Source organism: Microcaecilia unicolor, chromosome 2 (genome assembly GCF_901765095.1).
Source record: "Microcaecilia unicolor chromosome 2, aMicUni1.1, whole genome shotgun sequence".
Lineage (NCBI taxonomy): Eukaryota > Metazoa > Chordata > Amphibia > Gymnophiona > Siphonopidae > Microcaecilia > Microcaecilia unicolor.
The window spans coordinates 600,869,147-600,888,948 of NC_044032.1; positions in this window are offsets into that span (position 1 = coordinate 600,869,147).

The window sequence follows — 19,802 nt, forward strand, 5'->3', positions numbered from 1 at the left end:
TTAACTTTTTATTTTTATAGGCTTCAGATAATACACACAAGTAAATTACTTGTACAGAAATCTGAAGTAATAAAGAAAAAGAAACAGTAACCTTTCCTCAATATAAGGCAAATAACATTCATCACAAATCCACCATATGGGGAAATCCTATATTATAAAAGAAGGATAAAAGAAAATTTCTTACAAAGGAAAATAAAGGTTGCATATAGATTACAGAGAACAGAACTTATACATAAGTACAAAAGCATTGCCATACTGGGACAGAACAAAGGTCCATCAAGCCCAGCATCCTGTTTCCAACAGTGGCCAATAAAGGTCACAAATACCTGGCAAGATCCCAAAAAAGAACAAAACATTTTATACTGCTTATCCCAGAAATAGTGGATTTTCCCCAAGTCCAATTTAATAATGGTCTATAGACTTTTCCTTTAGGAAGCCGTCCAGACATTTTTAAAACTCTGCTAAGATAACCGCCTTTACCAGATTCTCTGGCAATGAATTCCAGAGTTTAATTACACGTTGAGTGAAGAAACGTTTTCTCCAATTAGGTTTAAATTTACTACTTTGTAGCTTCATCACATTCCCCCTAGTCCTAGTATTTTTGGAAAGCGTAAACAGACGCTTCACATTTACCCATTCCACTCCACTCATTATTTTATAGACCTCTATCATATCTCCCCTCAGCCGCCTTTTCTCTAAGCTGAAGAGCGCTAGCCGCTTTAGCTGTTCCTCATAGGGATGTCGTCCCTCCCCTTTATCATTTCATCGCCCTTCTCTGCACCTTTTCTAATTCCACTATCACGCTTATTTTCGAAAGAGAAGGACGCCCATCTTTCGACACAAATCGGGAGATGGGCATCCTTCTCGCAAGGTCGTCCAAATCGGCATAATCGAAAGCCGATTTTTTCACACCCTCGATTGCTTTCCGTCACGGGGCTGACCAAAGATCACGGGGGCGTGTCGACAGGGTAGCGAAGGTGGGACTGGGGCGTGATTAGGAGATGGTCATCCTCGGCTGATAATAGAAAAAAGAAGGGCATCCCTGACGAGCACTTGGCCGACTTTACTTGGTCCATTTTTTTTCAGGACCAAGCCTCAAAAAGGTGCCCGAACTGACCAGATGACCACTGGAGGGAATCGGGGATGACCTCCCCTTACTCCCTCAGTGGTCACTAACCCCCTCCCAGCATAAACAACCAGTTTAAAAATACTTTTTTGCCAGCCTCTATGCCAGTCTCAAATGCCATAGTCAGGTCCATCGCAGCAGTATACAGGTCCCTGGAGCAGTTGTAGTGGGTGCAGTGTACTTCAGGCAGGCGGACCTGGGGGGGGGGGGGGTTGGAGGGGCTCAGCACCCAAGGTAAGGGAGCTATGCACCTGGGAGCAATTTCTGAAGTCCACTGCAGTGCCCCCTAGGGTACCCGGTTGGTGTCCTGGCATGTGAGGGAGACCAGTGCACTACAAATGCTGGCTCCTCCCACGACCAAAGGGCTTGGATTTGGACGTTTTTGAGATAGACATCTTTGGTTTCCATTATCGCCGAAAACCAAGGACAACCATCTGAAAAACAACCTAAGGACGACCATCTCTAAGGTCGACCTAAATGTCAAGATTTGGGCGTCCCCGACCGTATTATCGAAACGAAAGATGGACGTCCATCATGTTTCGATAATACGCGTTGCCCCGCCCCTTCGCGGCACACTCCTTAGAGTTGGGCACCCTTAGAGATAGTTGTCCCCGTTCGAAAATGCCCCTCCACATCTTTTTTGACATGTGGTGACCAGAATTAAACACAATATTCGAGGTGCGGTCGCACCATGGATCGATACAAAGGCATTATAACATCCTCATTTTTGTTTTCCATTCCTTTCCTAATAATACCTAACATTCTATTTGTTTTCTTAGCAGCAGCAGCACACTGAGCAGAAGGTTTCAACGTATTATCAACGATGACACCTAGATCCCTTTCTTGGTCTGTGACTCCTGATGTGGAACCTTGCATGACGTAGCTATAATTCAGGTTCCTCTTTCCCACATGCATCACTTTGCACTTGCTCACATTAAACATCATCTGTCATTTAAATGCCCAGTCTCCCAGTCTCGTAACGTCCTCTTGTAATTTTTCAAAATCCTCCCGAGATTTAACGACTTTGAATAACTTTCAGGCTTATTTTCGAAAGAGAAGGATGCCTATCTTTTGGCACAAATCGAAGATTGGAGTCATTCTCCCAGTGTCGCCCAAATCGGCATCATCGAAAGCCAATTTTGGGTGTCCCCAACTGCTTTCCATCGCAGGGACGACCAAAGTTCCCGGGGGCGTGTCAGAGGTGTAGTGAAGGCGGAACTTGGGCGTGCCTATCACATGGGCATCCTCGATCCATAATCGAAAAAAAGGGTGTCCCTAACGAGCACTTGGACGACTTTACATGGTTCTTTTTTGTTACAACCAAGCCACAAAAAGGTGCCCGAAGTGACCAAATGACCACGGGAGGGAATCGGGGATGACCTCCCCTTACTCCCCCAGTGGTAACTAACCTCCTCCCACTCTCAAAAAATAGTTTAAAAATCTTTTGTGCCAGCCTCAAATGTCATATTCAGGTCCATCACAACAGTATGCAGGTCCCTGGAGCAGTTTTAGTGGGTGCAGTGCACTTCAGGCAGACAGACCCAGGCCCATCCCCCCCTCCAACCTGTTACATTTGTGGTGTTAAATATGAGCCCTCCAAAACCCACCAGAAACCCACTGTACCCACATGTAGGTGCCCCCCTGCACTCCTAAGGGCTATGGTAGTGGTGTACGGTTGTGGGTAGTGGGTTTTGGGGGGGATTTGGGAGGCTCAGCACACAAGGTAATGGAGCTATGTGCCTGGGAGCTTTTTCTGAAGTCCAATGCAGTGCCCCCTAGAGTGCCCGGTTGGTGTCCTAGCATGTCAGGGGAACCAGTGCACTAGAAATTCTGGCTCCTACTATGACCAAAGGGCTTGCATTTGGTCGTTTCTGAGATGGGCATCCTTAGTTTCCATTATTGCCAAAAATCAGAAACGACCAAGTCTAAGGACGACCATCTCTAGGGACGACCTAAATGTCAAGATTTGGCCGTCCCCGACCGTATTATCGAAACGAAAGATGGACGTCCATCTTGTTTCAATAATACGGGTTTCCCCGCCCCTTCGCGGTGACGTCCTATGAGGATGTCCTCAGGAAACTTGGGCGCCCCTTTCGATTATGCGCTTCCACGTGTCATCAACAAATTTAATTACCTCACTAGTTACTCCCATCTCTAAGTCACTTATAAATATGTTAAAAAGCAGCAGATCCTGGCACAGACCCCTGGGGAACCCCACTAACTACCCTTCTCCATTGTGAATACAGCCCATTTAACCCCACATGTTTGTTCACCCCTTCAAAGAAATGTAGTAGATTGGTGAGGCAAGATTTCCCTTCACTAAATCCATGTTGACGTCTCATTAATCCATGCTTTTGAATATGCTCTGTAATTTTATTCTTTATAATAGTCTCTACCATTTTGCCTGGCACCGCCGTCAGACTCACCGGTCTATAATTTCCCAGATCTCCTCTACAACCTTTTTAAAAAATCAGCGTTACATTGGCCACCCTCCAATCTTATGGTACCACACTCGATTTTAAGGATAAATTACATATTACTAACAATAGTTCCGCAAGTTCATTTTTCAGTTCTATAAGTATTCTGGGATGAATACCATCTGGTCCAGGAGATTTGCTACTCTTCAGTTTGTAGAACTGCCCCATTACATCCTCCAGGTTTACAGAGAATTCATTCAGTTTCTCCAACTCGTCAGCTTCGAATACCATTTCTGGCAACGGTATCCCACCCAAATCTTCCTCGGTGAAGACCGAAGCAAAGAATTCATTTAATCTCTCCGCTATGGCTTTGTCTTCCCTGATCGCCCCTTTTACCCCTCGGTCATCTAGCGGTCCAACTGATTCTTTTGCCAGCTTCCTGCTTTTAATATACCTGAAAAAAATTTACTATGTGTTTTTGCCTCCAACGCAATCTTTTTTTCGAAGTCCCTCTTAGCCATCCTTATCAGCGCTTTGCTTTTGACTTGACATTCCTTATGTTATTTCTTATTATTTTCAGTTGGTTCCTTCTTCTATTTTCTGAAGAATTTTCTTTTAGCTCTAATAGCTTCCTGCACCTCACTTTTTAACCATGCTGGCTGTCGTTTGGTCTTCCGTCCTCCTTTTTTAATACGCGTAATATATTTGGCCTGGGCTTCCAGGATGGATATTATGATCATTGTTATCAAGCGGACCTAGCATCATTGCCTCCCACACCAGATCACGCGCTCCACTAAGGACTAGGTCTAGAATTTTCCTTCTCTCATCGGCTCCTGTACCGGCTGCTCCATAAAGCAGTTCTTGATTTCATCAAGGAATTTTACCTCCCTAGCGTTCCCCGATGTTACATTTACCCAGTCAATATCTGGGTAATTGAAATCACCCATTATTATTGTGTTGCCCAGTTTGTTTGCGTCCCTAATTTCCTTTAATATTTCTGCATCCGTCTGTTCACCAAGAATATTATAATGCTTCTGTATCGCTCCATGGTGCGACCTCATCTTGAGTATTGCATTCAATTATGGTTGCTGTATCTAAGATTAAATTATGGTCACCGTATCTAAGATATAGCAGAATTAGAAAAGGTTCAAAGAAGAGCGACCAAAATAATAAAGGGGATGGAACTCCTCTCATATGAGAAAAGGCTAAAGAGGTTAGGGCTCTTCAGCTTGGAAAAGAGACTGCTGAGGAGGAATATGATTGAGGTCTACAAAATCCTGAGAGGTGTAGAACGGATAAAAGTGAAATGATTTTTCACTTTTTCAAAAAGTAGAAAGTGAAATTACATCAAAATACTTTAAAAACAAATAGGAGTAAATATTTTTTCACTCAAAGAATAGTTGAGCTCTGAAACTCTTTGCTGGAGGATGTGGTAAGAGCGTTTAATGAATTTGGGTTTAAAAAAAAGGTTTGGACAAGTTCCTGGAGGAAAAGTCCATAGTCTGCTATGGAGATAGACATGAGGGAAGCCACTGCTTGCCCTGGGATTGGTAGCATCGAATTTTGCTACTATTTGGGTTTCTGCCAGGTACTTGTGACCTGGATTGGCTACCACTAGAAGCAGGTTACTGGGCTAGATGGACCATTGGTCTGACCCAGTATGGCTAGGCTATTCTTATGTTCTTAAAATGTATTATTAAAATGTATTTAAAAAGTGTGAAATGACAGTGATAATGTATTAGTATCAGTTATGGTTGGAAGTTTTTTAACCAATGATTAATTTGCTATAAGGTATGTTCAGCCACTGTGTGTCAGGGCTTGAACCGCTATTGAAGTCCTTTACCTCTGTTACCACTGGATGGACATCTTGTGGTATGTACAGAATACTGACATATAATAGCAATGTATGCATGTATATGTATTTAATTCCAATATTCCAGGTATGCATTATTCTAAATGTGATGGCATGAACGGTTTATGATTTATTATACCTGATATATTGCTCTTCATGAGCACACAGCAGAGAGGTTTACAATCTACAGACTTTGAAAAGGAAAGGAACAACCTAACTTGGCAGGACAGAAGAAGTACAAGAAAAAACAGACATCCAGCAAAACAAACAAACAGCGATGTTTCACACGGCCAACCACACAATACAATAGGATATAAAGGTCATCACTCTGCCATAAACACCTCATCCCAACCTATCTCCAAAATCCTTCTTGAATAAGAAGGTCTTCAAAACTGATTTAAATTTTAAAAAAGATTGTACAAGGCAAAATGACCTTGGTAGAGCATTCCAGAGAGAAGAGGCAATGCAAAAGAATTCACAGTCTCTGATAGAATCAAACTTTGTAGTTTGATGATGGTTGTATATATGGGCAGAGTCAGGGTAGAGCATGGGCAGGTGCATACATTATATAGGAGCCCCTTTTACTAAAGGGTTGCTGTGTGGCAATCTGGAACTACCGCCAGCCCAATGTGGCAATATTAAAGTGAGAATGATAAAATAAGGGTTCTGAACAAGTGAATAAGGGTTAGGAGTTAAAAACAGCATCAAAAAGGTGGGCTTTTAGCTTAGATTTGAAGACGGCCAGAGATGGAGCTTGACGTACCGGCTCAGGAAGTCTATTCCAGGCATATGGTGCAGCAAGATAAAAGGAACGGAGTCTGGAGTTAGCAGTGGAGGAGAAGGGTGCAGATAAGAGGGATTTACCCAGCGAACAGAGTTCCCGGGGAGGAATGTAGGAAGAGATGACAGTGGAGAGGTACTGAGGAGCTGCAGAATGAATGCACTTATAGGTCAATAAGAGGAGTTTGAACTGTATGCGGAAATGGATAGGAAGCCAGTGAAATGACTTGAGGAGAGGGCTAATATGAACATAACGATGCTGGCAGAATATTAGTTGTGCAGCAGAATTTTGAACAGATTGAAGAAGAGAGAGATGGCTAAGTGGGAGACCTGTGAGAAGCAAGTTGCAATAGTCTAAGCGAGAGGTGATAAGAGTGTGGATGAGGGTTCTGGTAGTATGCTCAGAAAGAAAAGGGCAAATTTTGGTGATATTATAGAGAAAGAAACGACAGGTTTTAGCAGTCTGCTGAATATGTGCAGAGAAGGAGAGGGAGGAGTCGAAGATGAGCCCAAGGTTACGAGCTGATGAGACAGGAAGGATGAGAGTGTTATCCACAGAAATAGAGAACGGGGGAGGAGGAGAGGTTGGTTTAGGGGGAAGATAAGAAGCTCAGTTTTGGTCATGTTAGTTTCAGATGGCGCTGAGACATCCAGGCAGCAATGTCAGACAGGCAGGCTGATACTTTGGCCTGGATTACAGCTGAGATTTCTGGTGTGGAGAGGTTGATCTGGGAGTCATCAGCTTAAAAATGATACTGAAAACCATGGGATGAGATCAGAGTTCCAAGAGAAAAAGTATAGATGGAGGAAAGAAGAGGTCCAAGGACAGATCCCTGAGGTACACCAACTGACAGTGGGATAGAAGTAGAGGAGGATCCACTAGAGTATACACTAAAGGTACGCTGGGAGAGATAAGAAGAAACCAGGAAAGAACAGAGCCCTGAAATCCAAGTGAGGACAGCGTATCAAGGAGTAGGCTGTGATCAACAGTGTCAAAAGCAGCATATAGATTGAGAAGGATGAGGATAGAATATAGACCTTTGAATCTGGCCAGGAACAGATCATTGGAGACTTTAGCAAGTGCTGTTTCAGTTGAATGAAGGGGACGAAAGCCAGATTGAAGTGGATCAAGAATAACTTGAGATGAAAGAAAGTCAAGGCAACGGCGGTGAACAGCACGTTCAAGTATCTTGGATAGGAAAGGGAGGAGGGAGATGGGGCGATAATTGGAAGGACAGTGGGGTCCAACGAAGGTTTTTTAAGGAGTGGTGTGACTACGGCATGTTTGAAGGCATCAGGAACAGTTGCAGTGGTCAGTGAAAGATTGAGGATATGACAGATAAAAGGGATGACAGTAGGAGAGATAGTGTTAAGTAGATGGGTGGGAATAGGATCAGAGGAGGAAAGAAGATGTGTAGTTTCCTCTTCAGTGATTTCAGAAAAGGAAGAAAATGAGGCAGGGGTTGGAGGGTTGAAAGAATGGACTAAGGGAAGGAGAGGTGGAGGTGACCTGGTTGAGAATTCAAGTTTAATCTTGTGAACCTTATCATCAAAGAACTCAGCCAGAGTCTGGGGGGAAAGTGAAGGGGGAGTTGGAGGTGAAGGCACTTTGAGGAGAGAGTTCAGTATGGCAATGAGGCGTCGAGGGTTCGAGCCAAGCGAATTTGTCAACTGGATGTCATAGTCCTGTTTGGCAAGTACAAGAGCAGACTGGAGGAGGTCAGCAAGATTTGAAATGTATGAAGTCAGCATGGGCATGGGATTTCAGCCAAAGGCGTTCGGCAGAGCGGGCACAGGAACGTAGGTAGCGGATTCTAGTGGTCAGCCAAGGTTAGGGTTCGGTATGTTTTACAGAACGGGGAATGGCAGGAGCGAGAGTACCAAGCCAGAGAAGAGAATAGTATTATAGGAAGAGACAGCCTCATTGACAGACTTGGATAACATAGTGGTAGAGAAGAGATTTGAAACACTGGAGGACAGAGTAGAAGGGTCAATAGCCTGAAGATTCCTAAATGTATTGGTTAAGATTGGACCAGACTGGGGGGGGGGGGGGGGGGGGGGGGAGGGTGTTTAAGTGTGAAAGTTATCAGATGATGGTCAGAGAGGGGAAGAGTTGAGGCACAGAAACTGGAGAGTGAGCAGAAGAGGATAAGATCAAGACAGTGGCCATTCTGGTGAGTGGGGGCAGTGGAGCACAGTTAAAGATTGAAAGAGGATGACAAGCAAAAAACTGCGAAGCATAAGAGTCAGAGGGATCATTAGCATGAATGTTAAAATTCCCAAGAATGAGGGAAGGAGATGAAGGTTCAAGAAAGAAGGAAAGTCAGGCATCAAAGTCATTGAGAAAGGAAGAAAGGGTCTTATCAGGGCGTCGATAAATGGCTGCTATTCAGAGAGGCAGAGGAGCAAATAGACGGATGGAGTGGACTTCGAAGGAAGAAAAACAGTGAGACTGAGGTGGAAGAAGAGGTTGAAATCTACAAGAGGGTGAAAGTAGTAGCCCGACACCACCTCCGCTGCCAACCGAGCGAGGAGTATGGGAGAAAAGATAACCTCCATGGCATAGGGCCGTGACTGAAGCAGAGTCTTCAGGGTAAAGCCAAGTTTCAGTTAGGGCAAGCAGATGGAGAGTACGAGAGATAAAGAGGTCATGGATGTAGGAAAGTTTGTTACAGACAGAGCAGGTATTCCACAGAGCGCAAGAGAAAGGCAGGGAAGAAGGGGGGAGTAGAGGAACAGAAATTAGATTGGACGTATCATGGTGTGACCAGCACAAATAGGATGAGAGCTGATGTGGAGGACCAGGATTGGGATTAATGTCCCCAGCGGAGGGCAGGAGAAGGAGCAAGAGAATATGGAGAAGAGTAGGAGAGGTATGACGACAGCAACGAAGGCGAGATGTACTCGGATAGAAAGGAGATGGATGAATGGAAGGAAGGAAATGTTGAAGGTTGAGAGCTGAGAAAAAGGAAGAGGAAAAAAGAGATGGTGAGATGATGAATACAGAGGGTGGACAATGTGTTCCTGCAGTATACAGTGGTTTCAGATGGAGAAATAGATTAGGAAGGGACAGTACCAAGAAGAAAAAGTGTACTGGAGCCATAAGTACTTAACTGGGAGAAAAATAAACGTAAAGAGAAAAATGCCCCTCATGCCTGATGGTGCGCGGCACATAGAGTGGAGGCCCTGAGTGGATTGGAGTGGACCTGGGAGTCACCCCAGAGAAGGCTGTAAAGGATATGCAGATGAGCTGCATGTCCTCCACAGCACCTGAAAGGCAGCCGGTGGTAGAGCTGGGCACCTCTCAGCCGAGGAAAGGCTTACCAGGGGTTAGGCCTAAGACAGCATTCCTCCCCCTGAGGGTCGCCTGATCCAGTAGGCATTCGTTTATAGAATTACCCTCCAGAGGAGGAATTTGCTAGTGTAACATAGGGTTAGGAAAATAATAAAGAATATTTTTTTATTTTAGTTTATCTGGGATCCGAGGGAGGGGAGAGTTTAATTATTAGGTAAATTTTGGGGTAATCTGGTTGATATTTGGATGTTTTTTTTTAATTTAATTTTGTAATCTCTCCATTGATTCCTATGAGGATTATTTAAAATGGGGATTTAGCAGTGCTGGCCAACATTCCGTTGGTCAGCAGAAAAGATTGGAATGCTGAAAAGGACTTTGGAATAGCTAGCCAAAGCTCCGTAACCTGGGCAATGGCGTAGCTGGCAGTTAAGCGAGAGTGAGTTTGATCCCTGGAGAGAGTGGAAGTGCTGCAGTGTCTGTGAATGAAAGAGAGGTGATTTTGGGAGGAAAAGGAGGAAAAGAATATTTTTAGGGAAATTTGATAATTAAGGGTGATTAAGGAACATCTTAGTGGAAGTAATAGCTTAAAGTGAAGAGTGCTTCCATTAGTATTTTTGAGTTTGGATGTTTTGGGAGTGAAAGAGGTGGGTGAGAGAGGAAGTAAGGTTAATTAAGGTAGGAGGGAGGCTATGTGACGGTGTTGAGTGTGATTAAAGGTGGGGTTTGGGAATCACATGTGGGAAAAGAGAAATAATTTTTAAAGGCTGTATGTGTGCAGGGAGAGTAATGAAGTGGAATGTTGGGGAACAAGCCTGTCAGCGGAATGTTGAGAGCTGTGCTGCACTGCTGAATGAGATCAAACACTCTGATTGAGTTTAGGGAATAAAAAAACATAGCTCAGGTCTGAAAAAGAAAGGGAATTCAAATTAATTTTATTTTACTTGAGATAGTGGCCCCCAGTTAATTGTTAAGGTCACTTATTAATAGGAATTCCTTAAGAAGAAAAGTAGGAAGACAGGGTTTTTGCTTCCGCTTATTTTGTTAAGAGTGAGGTGTAGCCAGAAGATTGCACGGCTGAAAGGAACAACCATTTCAAAGGGCCCCACCACAAGAAAGACTCCGTGGACAGATGCTATACTACAGCTAAGTACTGTTGTGAAAAAAGGGGTAGTAAAAGAATACAATAAAAATAAAACTGTCTAAAACTATACTTACCTAGAGTCTCCCGGGAGTGAAGATCTTAGAAATACCTGAAAAGAGAAAGAGAAACAAAGTATCAAATTCTTAATAGCAATATTGAAACAGATACAAAGAAACAAATTGAAGAATGAGAGAGGACTAAGAATAACACTTATCTGATCGCTGTTGGTTTTGCTGATTGTAGAAGGGTGTCCTGTAAGGGAAAAGAATGATAACATGTTAAAAGGTTATTCTTTGGGTTGAGATGTTTGAAAAGTGAAGGGAACTGGGACAAGAGATAAAAGTTTACTCATTATTGTTTATTAATGATATTTTAATTCAGAATTATATTTTCTTAACACAAATTCAAATGTTATAAAACTGTTAGTTGTACTTTCTAAATAGGATACCAACATAAAGGTTATTTACACCACAACTAAAGAAACATTTTAAATAAATGTTTTTTAAATCGTACATAGACTCTAAGTATTTCTTGCAGTCGTGTTTGTTGTCTAAAACAGGGTAAAATCCTAAAAATTAGTTTACGTTTCCTCACCTATCCTTCGAGGGTAGGTGACGTGGTTAGTTTCTGTAGCTTGCCCCTCATTCCTGTGTGCTAGTTTTCAAGAAGTTGCCACGACTGCCAACATCTGGCTTCCTGGAATCCTGCTCTATCTTACATCATACACAGGCGTGAGTGGGTACATACTTACACTAGCTGTGGTAAAAGATTACATTTTATTGCAGCTTAATTTACCATATGATTCACTAACCTGTAGTAATTCAGTATTATTTATTTATTTGTTTATTTGTTACATTTGTACCCCACATTTTCCCACCTATTTGCAGGCGCAATGTGGCTTACATGGTGCCAGAGAGGTGTTGGTTGACTCCGGAGTAAACAATTACAGTTACAAGGTTAAGTTGTGGTAGGAAAAGGTTCATGTGGAGGAACCACATAAGGTTCATGTGGTGGGACCACATGAAGGAAATCAAGAGCAGGTTGTTTGGTGATCATTACGAACTGTAGTGTTATGGAGTTGGTTGATGATCATTATGAACTGTAGTGTTATGGTGTCGCTACGTTCATGCATTTATGTTGGGTCAGGAGGGTTTGCCTTTTGAAACAGGTGAGTTTTTAGTTTTTTCCTGAATTGGAGGTAATCATACGTGGTTTTCACAGCTTTTGGTAGAGCATTCCATAATTGTGTGCTGATGCAGGAAATACTAGATGCATAAGTTGATTTGTACTTTAATCCTTTGCAGCTTGGAAAGTTGAGATTTAGGTATTTACGAGCTGATGCGGTTGTGTTTCTGGTTGGTAGGTCGATCAAGTCTGTCATATATCCCGGTGCTTCGCCGTAGATGATTTTGTGAACCATAGTGCAAATTTGAAGGTGATGCATTCTTTGATTGGGAGCCAGTGTAGTTTTTTGCGTAGGGGTGTTGCACTTTCAAATCATGTTTTTCCGAAGATGAGTCTTGCCGCCGTGTTTTGTGCGGTCTGGAGTTTCCTTGAGATTTGGTCTTTGCATCCCACATAGATTCCGTTACAATAGTCAGCATGACTTAGCACCATCGATTGTATCAGGTTGCAAAATATTTCCCTCGGGAAGAATTGTTTCACACGTTTGAGTTTCCACATTGTGAAGAACATTCTTTTTGTTGTGGATTTAACTTGGCTCTCTAGCGTTAGATATCGGTCCAATGTTACACCGAGGATTTTCAGGCTGTGTGAGACTGGGAGGGTGTGATCTGGAGTGCTGATAGTTGTGGGGTTGTCCGTGCTGTATTAGGATGAGAAGAAGAGACAGTGTGTTTTTTCGTTGTTAAGTTGAAATGCCTTTGCCCATGCGTCCATGATGTTGAAGCCGATTTCATTGGTGATTTCTGTCAAGGTGGACCTATAAGGAATGTATATAGTAACATCGTCTGCATAGATGAAAGGGTTAAGGCCATGGTTGGATAAGGTCTTGGCTAGTGGGGTCATCATTAGGTTGAAGAGGATCGGCGATAGTGGTGATCCTGGTGGTACTCCACAGTCTGCTTTCCAAGATGATGATATGCTTGATTTTGAATTTACTTGGTATGTTCTTGTGGTTAGGAAAACTTCAAGCCATTTGAGTATGTTTCCTCCAATCCCGAGCTTGTCGAGTACTCTCATTAATATGTTATGGTTTACCATGTCGAATGAACTAGACATGTTGAATTGGAGGAGGAGGATATTGTTATCTGTTGCTATTTGCTGCTTAAATTTGGCTAGGAGAGTGAGTAGTACTGTTTCAGTGCTGTGTAGAGAGCAAAAGCCTGACTGTGATTCATGTAGTATTGAGAATTTGTCTATGTAGTCTGTAAGATGTTTGGACACCATGCTTTCCATTATTTTGATTGACAGCGGGATGGATGCTACCGGTTGGTAGTTGGTGATTTCATTTGCTTTTTTCAATGTGTTTTTTTGGTATTGGGGTGAGTAGAATGTTGCCATGTTCCTTCAGGAAGAGACCTTGCTGGAGCATGTAGTTTAGGTGGGATGTGAGATCTTCTATGAAGCAGACAGGGGCGGATTTCAGTAGGTAGTTGGGGCAGGTATCTAGTTTGCAGTGGGTGTTGGCGAACCTACTGAGCGCTCAGGCTGTTATGTCAGTGGTTAGGGGGGTGAAGTTCAGCCAGATGCGGTCAGCTGGGTATTCTCCTATGGATGGGGCAAGTTCATCAAGGAAGTTTTCGATGTCGGAGTTGTCTTTGGGTAGCGTGTTGCGTAGGTTTACTATTTTTTCGTAGAAGTATTTAGCGAGTTTGTCTGTGGATGGAATGTCTGTGTTAGTTGCTGTGATCGGGTTGGTATCTAATAGTTTGTTCACGAATTGGTATAATTTCTTCGTGTCTTTGTAGTCTAACCCTATTTTGGTTTTATAGTAAGATCTTTTGGTCCATCTTATTGCGTATTTGTATTTTCTTTGTACTTATTTCCATGTGCTGAGTGCATTTTCATCTTTTGATTTTTGCCATGCACGTTTGGATTTCCTGACTTGTGTTTTTAGTTTTTTCAGTTCATCGTTGAACCATGGTATTGAGCTATGCTTGCGTGTGGATCTTGTTCGTAGTGGTGCTAGTTCATCTAAAATGTGTCTGCATATTTTATCCCATTCCGAGAGGTAGTTTTGGGATTCTGTTTGTGCTGTCCAATCACTGTTGTATATTAGTTGCCAGAATGTTTTCATCTCTACATGTCCTCTTGTTGAGTATGTTGAATGTTCTTGGGTTTGGTGTTCTTCCTTTTTAGTAACTGCCATGGCAAATGCAATCAACCTCACCAGCTGTGTCATCCTCTTCCTTGGGAGCATCAAGCAGCTAAGTGTGGCTTGATGCCAACAAGGGCTTGTCTCACTTCTAGCTGCAGCATCTCTGTTCTACTGACTCTCCTGCACTATTCCCCCCTCCCCCACTGCTGCCTTTGCCCTGATCCAGCTACAGTAACCAACTCCCCTTTTAAATCAAATAGGAAGAAATATGTTTTCACTCAATGAATAGTTAAGCTCTGGAACTCTTTGCCAGAGGAGGTGGTAACAGCAGTTAGCTTTTCTGGGTTTAAAAAAGGATTGGACAAATTCCTGGAGGAAAATTCCATAGTCTGCTTGCCCTGGGATTGGTAGTATGTAATGTTGCCACGATTTGGGTTTCTGTCAGGTAATTGTGACCTGGCTTGGCCACTGTTTGGAAAACAGGATACTGGGCTAGATGGACCATTGGTCTGACCCAGTATCCTGCTTATAATCGAAATAGAAAAACGCCTATATTGTGACCCAAATCGGGAGATAGACGTTTATCTCACAAAAACGAATAAAGCGGTATAATCGAAAGCCGAATTTGGACGTTTTCAACTGCACTCCGTCGCGGATGCGGACAAAGTTGATGGGGGCATGTCGAAGGCGTGGTGAAGGCGGAACTGGGGCGTGGTTATTGGGCGATCAGAGATGGGCGCCTTTCGCCAATAACGGAAAAAAAATATGCGTTTTTAGCGAGAATTTAGGGCACTTTTCCTGGACCCTGTTTTTTCCACGAATAAGGCCCCAAAAGTGCCCTAAATGACCAGATGACCACTGGAGGGAATCGGGGATGACCTCCCCTGACTCCCCCAGTGGTCACAAACCCCCTCCCACCACAAAATATGCCGTTTCACAACTTTTAATTTTCACCCTCAAATGTCATACCCACCTCCCTGGCAGCAGTATGCAGGTCACTGGAGCAGTTATTAGGGGGTGCAGTGGACTTCAGGCAGATGGACCCAGGCCCATCCCCCCCACCCCCCAAACCCACTGTACCGACATGTAGGTGCCCCCCTTCACCCCTTAGGGCTATAGTAATGGTGTAGACTTGTGGGCAGTGGGTTTTGAGGGGCTCAACACACAAGGGAAGGGTGCTATGCACCTGGGAGCTGTTTTACCTTGTTTTTTTGTTTTTGTAAAAGTGCCCCCTAGGGTGCCCGGTTGGTGTCCTGGCATGTGAGGGGGACCAGTGCACTACGAATCCTGGCCCCTCCCACGAATAAATGTCTTGGAGTTATTCGTTTTGAGCTGGGCGCTTTCGGTTTCCATTATCGCTGAAAAACAAAAACGCTCAGCTCAAAAAAAGATAAACGTCCATGTTTTTCGAAAATACGCTTCGGTCCGCCCCTTCATGGACCCGTTCTCGGAGATAAACGCCCATGGAGATAGATGTTTCCGTTCGATTATGCCCCTTCACGGCTACTCTTACATTCTTATGTTCCTATCCTTTGTCCAGAATTTCTCTGTTCCCTGTGACCAGCATTTTAAACTCTCTCCCTCATCCCCCTTTTCAGCATCAGGCAACTATCCCCACCCTCTCCCATTTTCCTGCATCCAGCATTTACCTCCCTCATTCCCTTTGTCCAGCATTCCCCCTTCCTAACACCCAGCATTTCCCCTACTCTCTTTCTTACATCCATCATTCCTCCTCTCTTCCTTTCCTGCATCCAGTAGCATCTTGCCCCTGTCCCTCCCCTGCCTCTTAGTATCTCACACCATCCCCCTTTCCTGTACTCTCTTTCCTTGTCAAGCTGCAGCATTTATTCAACTGGTGTTTAATTTCTAAAGTATGATAGTATATGATATTAGTCTAAGAGTCATGGGATAAAAGACAATGCCCTTTGGTGGACTGGATATGGGATAAAAGTGAATGCCCTTTGGTGGATTGGATATGGGCTAAAAGACAGGAAACAAAAAAGGACTAAATGATCAGTTATTCATATGGAAATGGGTCAGTAGTGGAGTGCCCCAAAGACCTGTACTGGGACCTGTGCTGTTTAATATATTCATAAACGATCTGGAGACAGGCATGAAGAGTGAGGTGACCAAATTTTCAGATGACACCAAATTGTTAAAAGGTATGAATTAAGCAAACTAGAGGGGTAGCCTAATGGTCAGATTAGTGGGTTAAGAACTAGGGAATCAGCCTTCAAATCCCATTACTGCTCTTGGTGATCCTGAACAAGTACATAGCTCTCTGCTGTCTCAGATGCAAACACTGTGCGTCCTGAATGTAATTCATCCTGAGCTACTGCTGAAAATGCACAAACTAAGGGCCACTTATACCAAACCACACTAGTGATTCCCATAGTGGCAATGCCGACAAAGCCCATTCACTTGAACTGGCTTCGTCGGCATTGCCGCATGAGAATTGCTAGCGCAGTTTGGTAAACTCCCCAACTTACACCGTTGATTGATGCATCCCCTGTCCCTTACCCTGCCTAGCTCACGCTGTTAGATTCCCCTCTCCTGTTTGCTTCTTGTACACTTTCCTAAGCTTTTCATTTTGTAATTTTTAATTCTCTGTAAGCCACATTGCGCCTGCATGAGTGGGAAAATATGGGGTATAAGTAACCCATAAATAAATAAATAAATAAATAAATCAATCAGGCAGTAAATCTAAGTTCCCTTCACTTATAAAGAACGGCTATCCCTGCACTTGCTCATTCCAGACTTCAATTAACCCACCGTTCTGCCTTCTTTTTTTCTTAGCCCCTCTTGTTGGAATTCTCTCCTATTTACACTCTTTTCTGAGTGCTCCTACAGTGCTTTAATACAGACCTGAAGATTCACCTATTGATAAAGGCCTTTTTCGAAACCTCTTAGTGCTCTGGGTGCCCTGACTTCGGCTCCTCCACAGCTGTTTCTTTACCCTCTCTTTAGTTTCTTCCTTTTCTGTCACTCCTTTTCTTATTGGTTATAGTTCCTTTCCCTACTTAGTTTTATTGTAAACTGACTTGTCCACTGTATAGGCAGTATATTAAGTTTTAATAAATTGAACTAAACTAAATAGGTTAGGGATCTTCAGTTTGGAGAAAAGACAAGTGAAAGGAGGATATAAAACTTTATAAAATTATAAGTAGAGCGCAATAGAGAGAACAGTTGTTTAAGCTTCAAACAACTCCCAAGACAAGAGGACACACCATGAAACTAACCACCAGCAGACTGAAAACGAGCTACAATTTTTTTTTTCATGCAGTGCATAATTAAGCTGTGGAATCTGCTGCTGGAAGATGTGGTCAAGGTGACAAGCATAGGATGGTTCAAAAGAGTTTGGGACAAGTTCCTGGAGAGAAATCTATAAAAGATTATTAGACAGGCTTTGGAGAGCCATTGCTTATCCCTAGAAATGGGTTATTAGAAATAAATCTACTTTTTGGGGGTCTGCTGGGTAATTAAAAAGGTGAGTTTCAAAACCTAAGTACATTTTTTTTCCAAAATGAGTTGATACCGGCAACAGAATGCCTTTCTAGATAACCATAGGATGTGTGAAATTTGCATTAAAAGGCATTTAATTGTAAGGTTTATTTATTTATTTATTCATATTTGTATCCCACAATTATCCAAAAACTCCAGTTCAATATGGCTTACATTTAACAGTTGTTAGAGATTACATTGATATTCAGTGAAAAAAATTCTTATTTTGGCTAGAATTCATGAAAATAAAAGCTTCTGGTGCGATCCAACATGGCCACTGCTGGCGTCTGACACACCTATGAATTCTTACCGCTTTTTGGGATGCTGAAGAGAAGAGGTCGTCCTGCCTCCACTGCCCCTCAGCGGCAAAACCCTCCTTCAGGTGCTGGTGTTCTTCAGGCATACTTTCAGAGAACGGGGATCCCAGAGGCGTCGGGAGGCAGCCCGCTGGTCTGTTCAGGGGCGGATGGAGACCCCGGAGTGTTCCCTGGGCTAGAGCTATAGCTCAGCCCCAACACGAGAGCTCCTCCCCCACAACCAAGAGGCAGCACTTGTCTGCTACTGGCGTCCTCAACTCCATTTCCTGCAGTCGGAACGGGAGAAGAGAGACGGGAGGTGGTCTAACCAGCCGAGGGAACTCGGATCAATGGAGAGCTCAGGACCTCGATGGAAGAAGTAGCATCAGCTACATCCGATGCAGTTCGGGAAGTTGAAGCTGTAGGTTTGGAGCAAGACTTTCCTAATAGAAAATCTGAGGCAATAACGACTCAATTTCCTATATCTATAGCTAAACCCACTGAGGTAACCCTGGATAGCTTGTGGACTTTAATAGTGGATTTAGGCAAAGCATTATGTCCCCAAATACAAAAATTGACACAAGATTTGTCTGAATTAGAAAAGAAAACTAAAGAAGTTGACTCTAGGGTGGAAACTTTAACTCAATAAAATAAGGCATATGAAAAAGAAGTGCAGCAGATATGGTCTCACCAAGATATTACTATTAAAGATTTGTCATATTTAAGGAGAAAAACTGGATCTCAAGGAGTTTTCAAGGAGTAATAATCTATGATTTCTTAATTTTCCTAAACAATTTACAGTTTCTCCTAGAGATATCTTGAGAAAATATATTAAGGAGTGCTTGAAGAAAATATTCCACCATTTTCACAAGTATACTATTTGCTTACTAAATCAATGATAAATCTGCAAGATCAAGACAATCAAGAGTTGGATGTTTCTGCACTACTGGAGTCTTCAGATAGTGAACTGGTTTTGGCATCGACTTTGATTGCCACTGTTGCCCTGACACCTGATAAGAACTGGTTAATGAAATTGTTCCTTAAGAATAAAGATAAAACTTTTTTGGGACTGAGAATCCAAATTTTCCCTGACGTCTCCAAGGAAACCCAGAAGAGGCGCCAGCAATTCTTGCTGAAGAAGCCAGGTGTTCTTCAGTGGGGGGCTACTTTCTTTTTGAGATACCCCTGTAAATGCATCATTAAATACCAGTCGATTAAATATGTTTTTTTTTATCCTCCCCAAATTTCAACTTTTTTTATCAGCTAAAAGAATTTTTGGGGTGTCCCAATAATAGATCTCTTTACATTTATTTAACTGGTATCGTTAGGACTGTCAGATGAAGCAAATTCCTATAATGTATCCTATAACTGAATTTCCATTGTTTAACACCTTGGAGTATTGTTGTGCCAGTCTATACTTTTCTGTACAAGTGCGCTTGATTGTAATTGAAACTTTGATAAAAAAAAAAATAAAAAAGCTTCTATTTATCTAGAGAACAGCTTTTTGTGCTTAATAGGTTTTGGAACATCTTCAGTTGTTACCATTGTTGAAGACATGCTGCTGGGCTTGATGGACTTTAGTCTAATTCAGCATGGATTTTCTTGCATTCTTATGCTCAAATTTTGCTGTAATCCACCGAGATTTAGTGTTATAATAGTGGAATACATAAGCAAGTGTATATAATTAAATATGAAAGGAATAGGCATTGCTCAAATTGAATGCCGCTGAAGAATCCAACAGTGAGTGGGTGAGTCTAATAGTTTTAGTGCCAAAAGCAGTCATGTATTATTTCCAAATGCATTATATGAAATGTATTGTTATGAAATGTTTTTCAACTGTTATAATTCACTTATGGCAAATCTTATGGACTGATTATATAGGGTATAAATGTAATTGGGCATAGAAGAAAAGATATAGAAGGTACAGTTGTACATTGTTATGGGCAAAAAAGGCAATATTAAAATTTAATGCATATCCTCCCCCCCCCTACCCCCACCCCATCCAGAGTAGATGAACTGCTGGATCATTTGAGGAAAGCTAGATTTTCATCTGTTCTAAATAAGATGAAGGATACCAGCAGATTTCTTTCATTTGTACTTTAGGGAAGATGCTA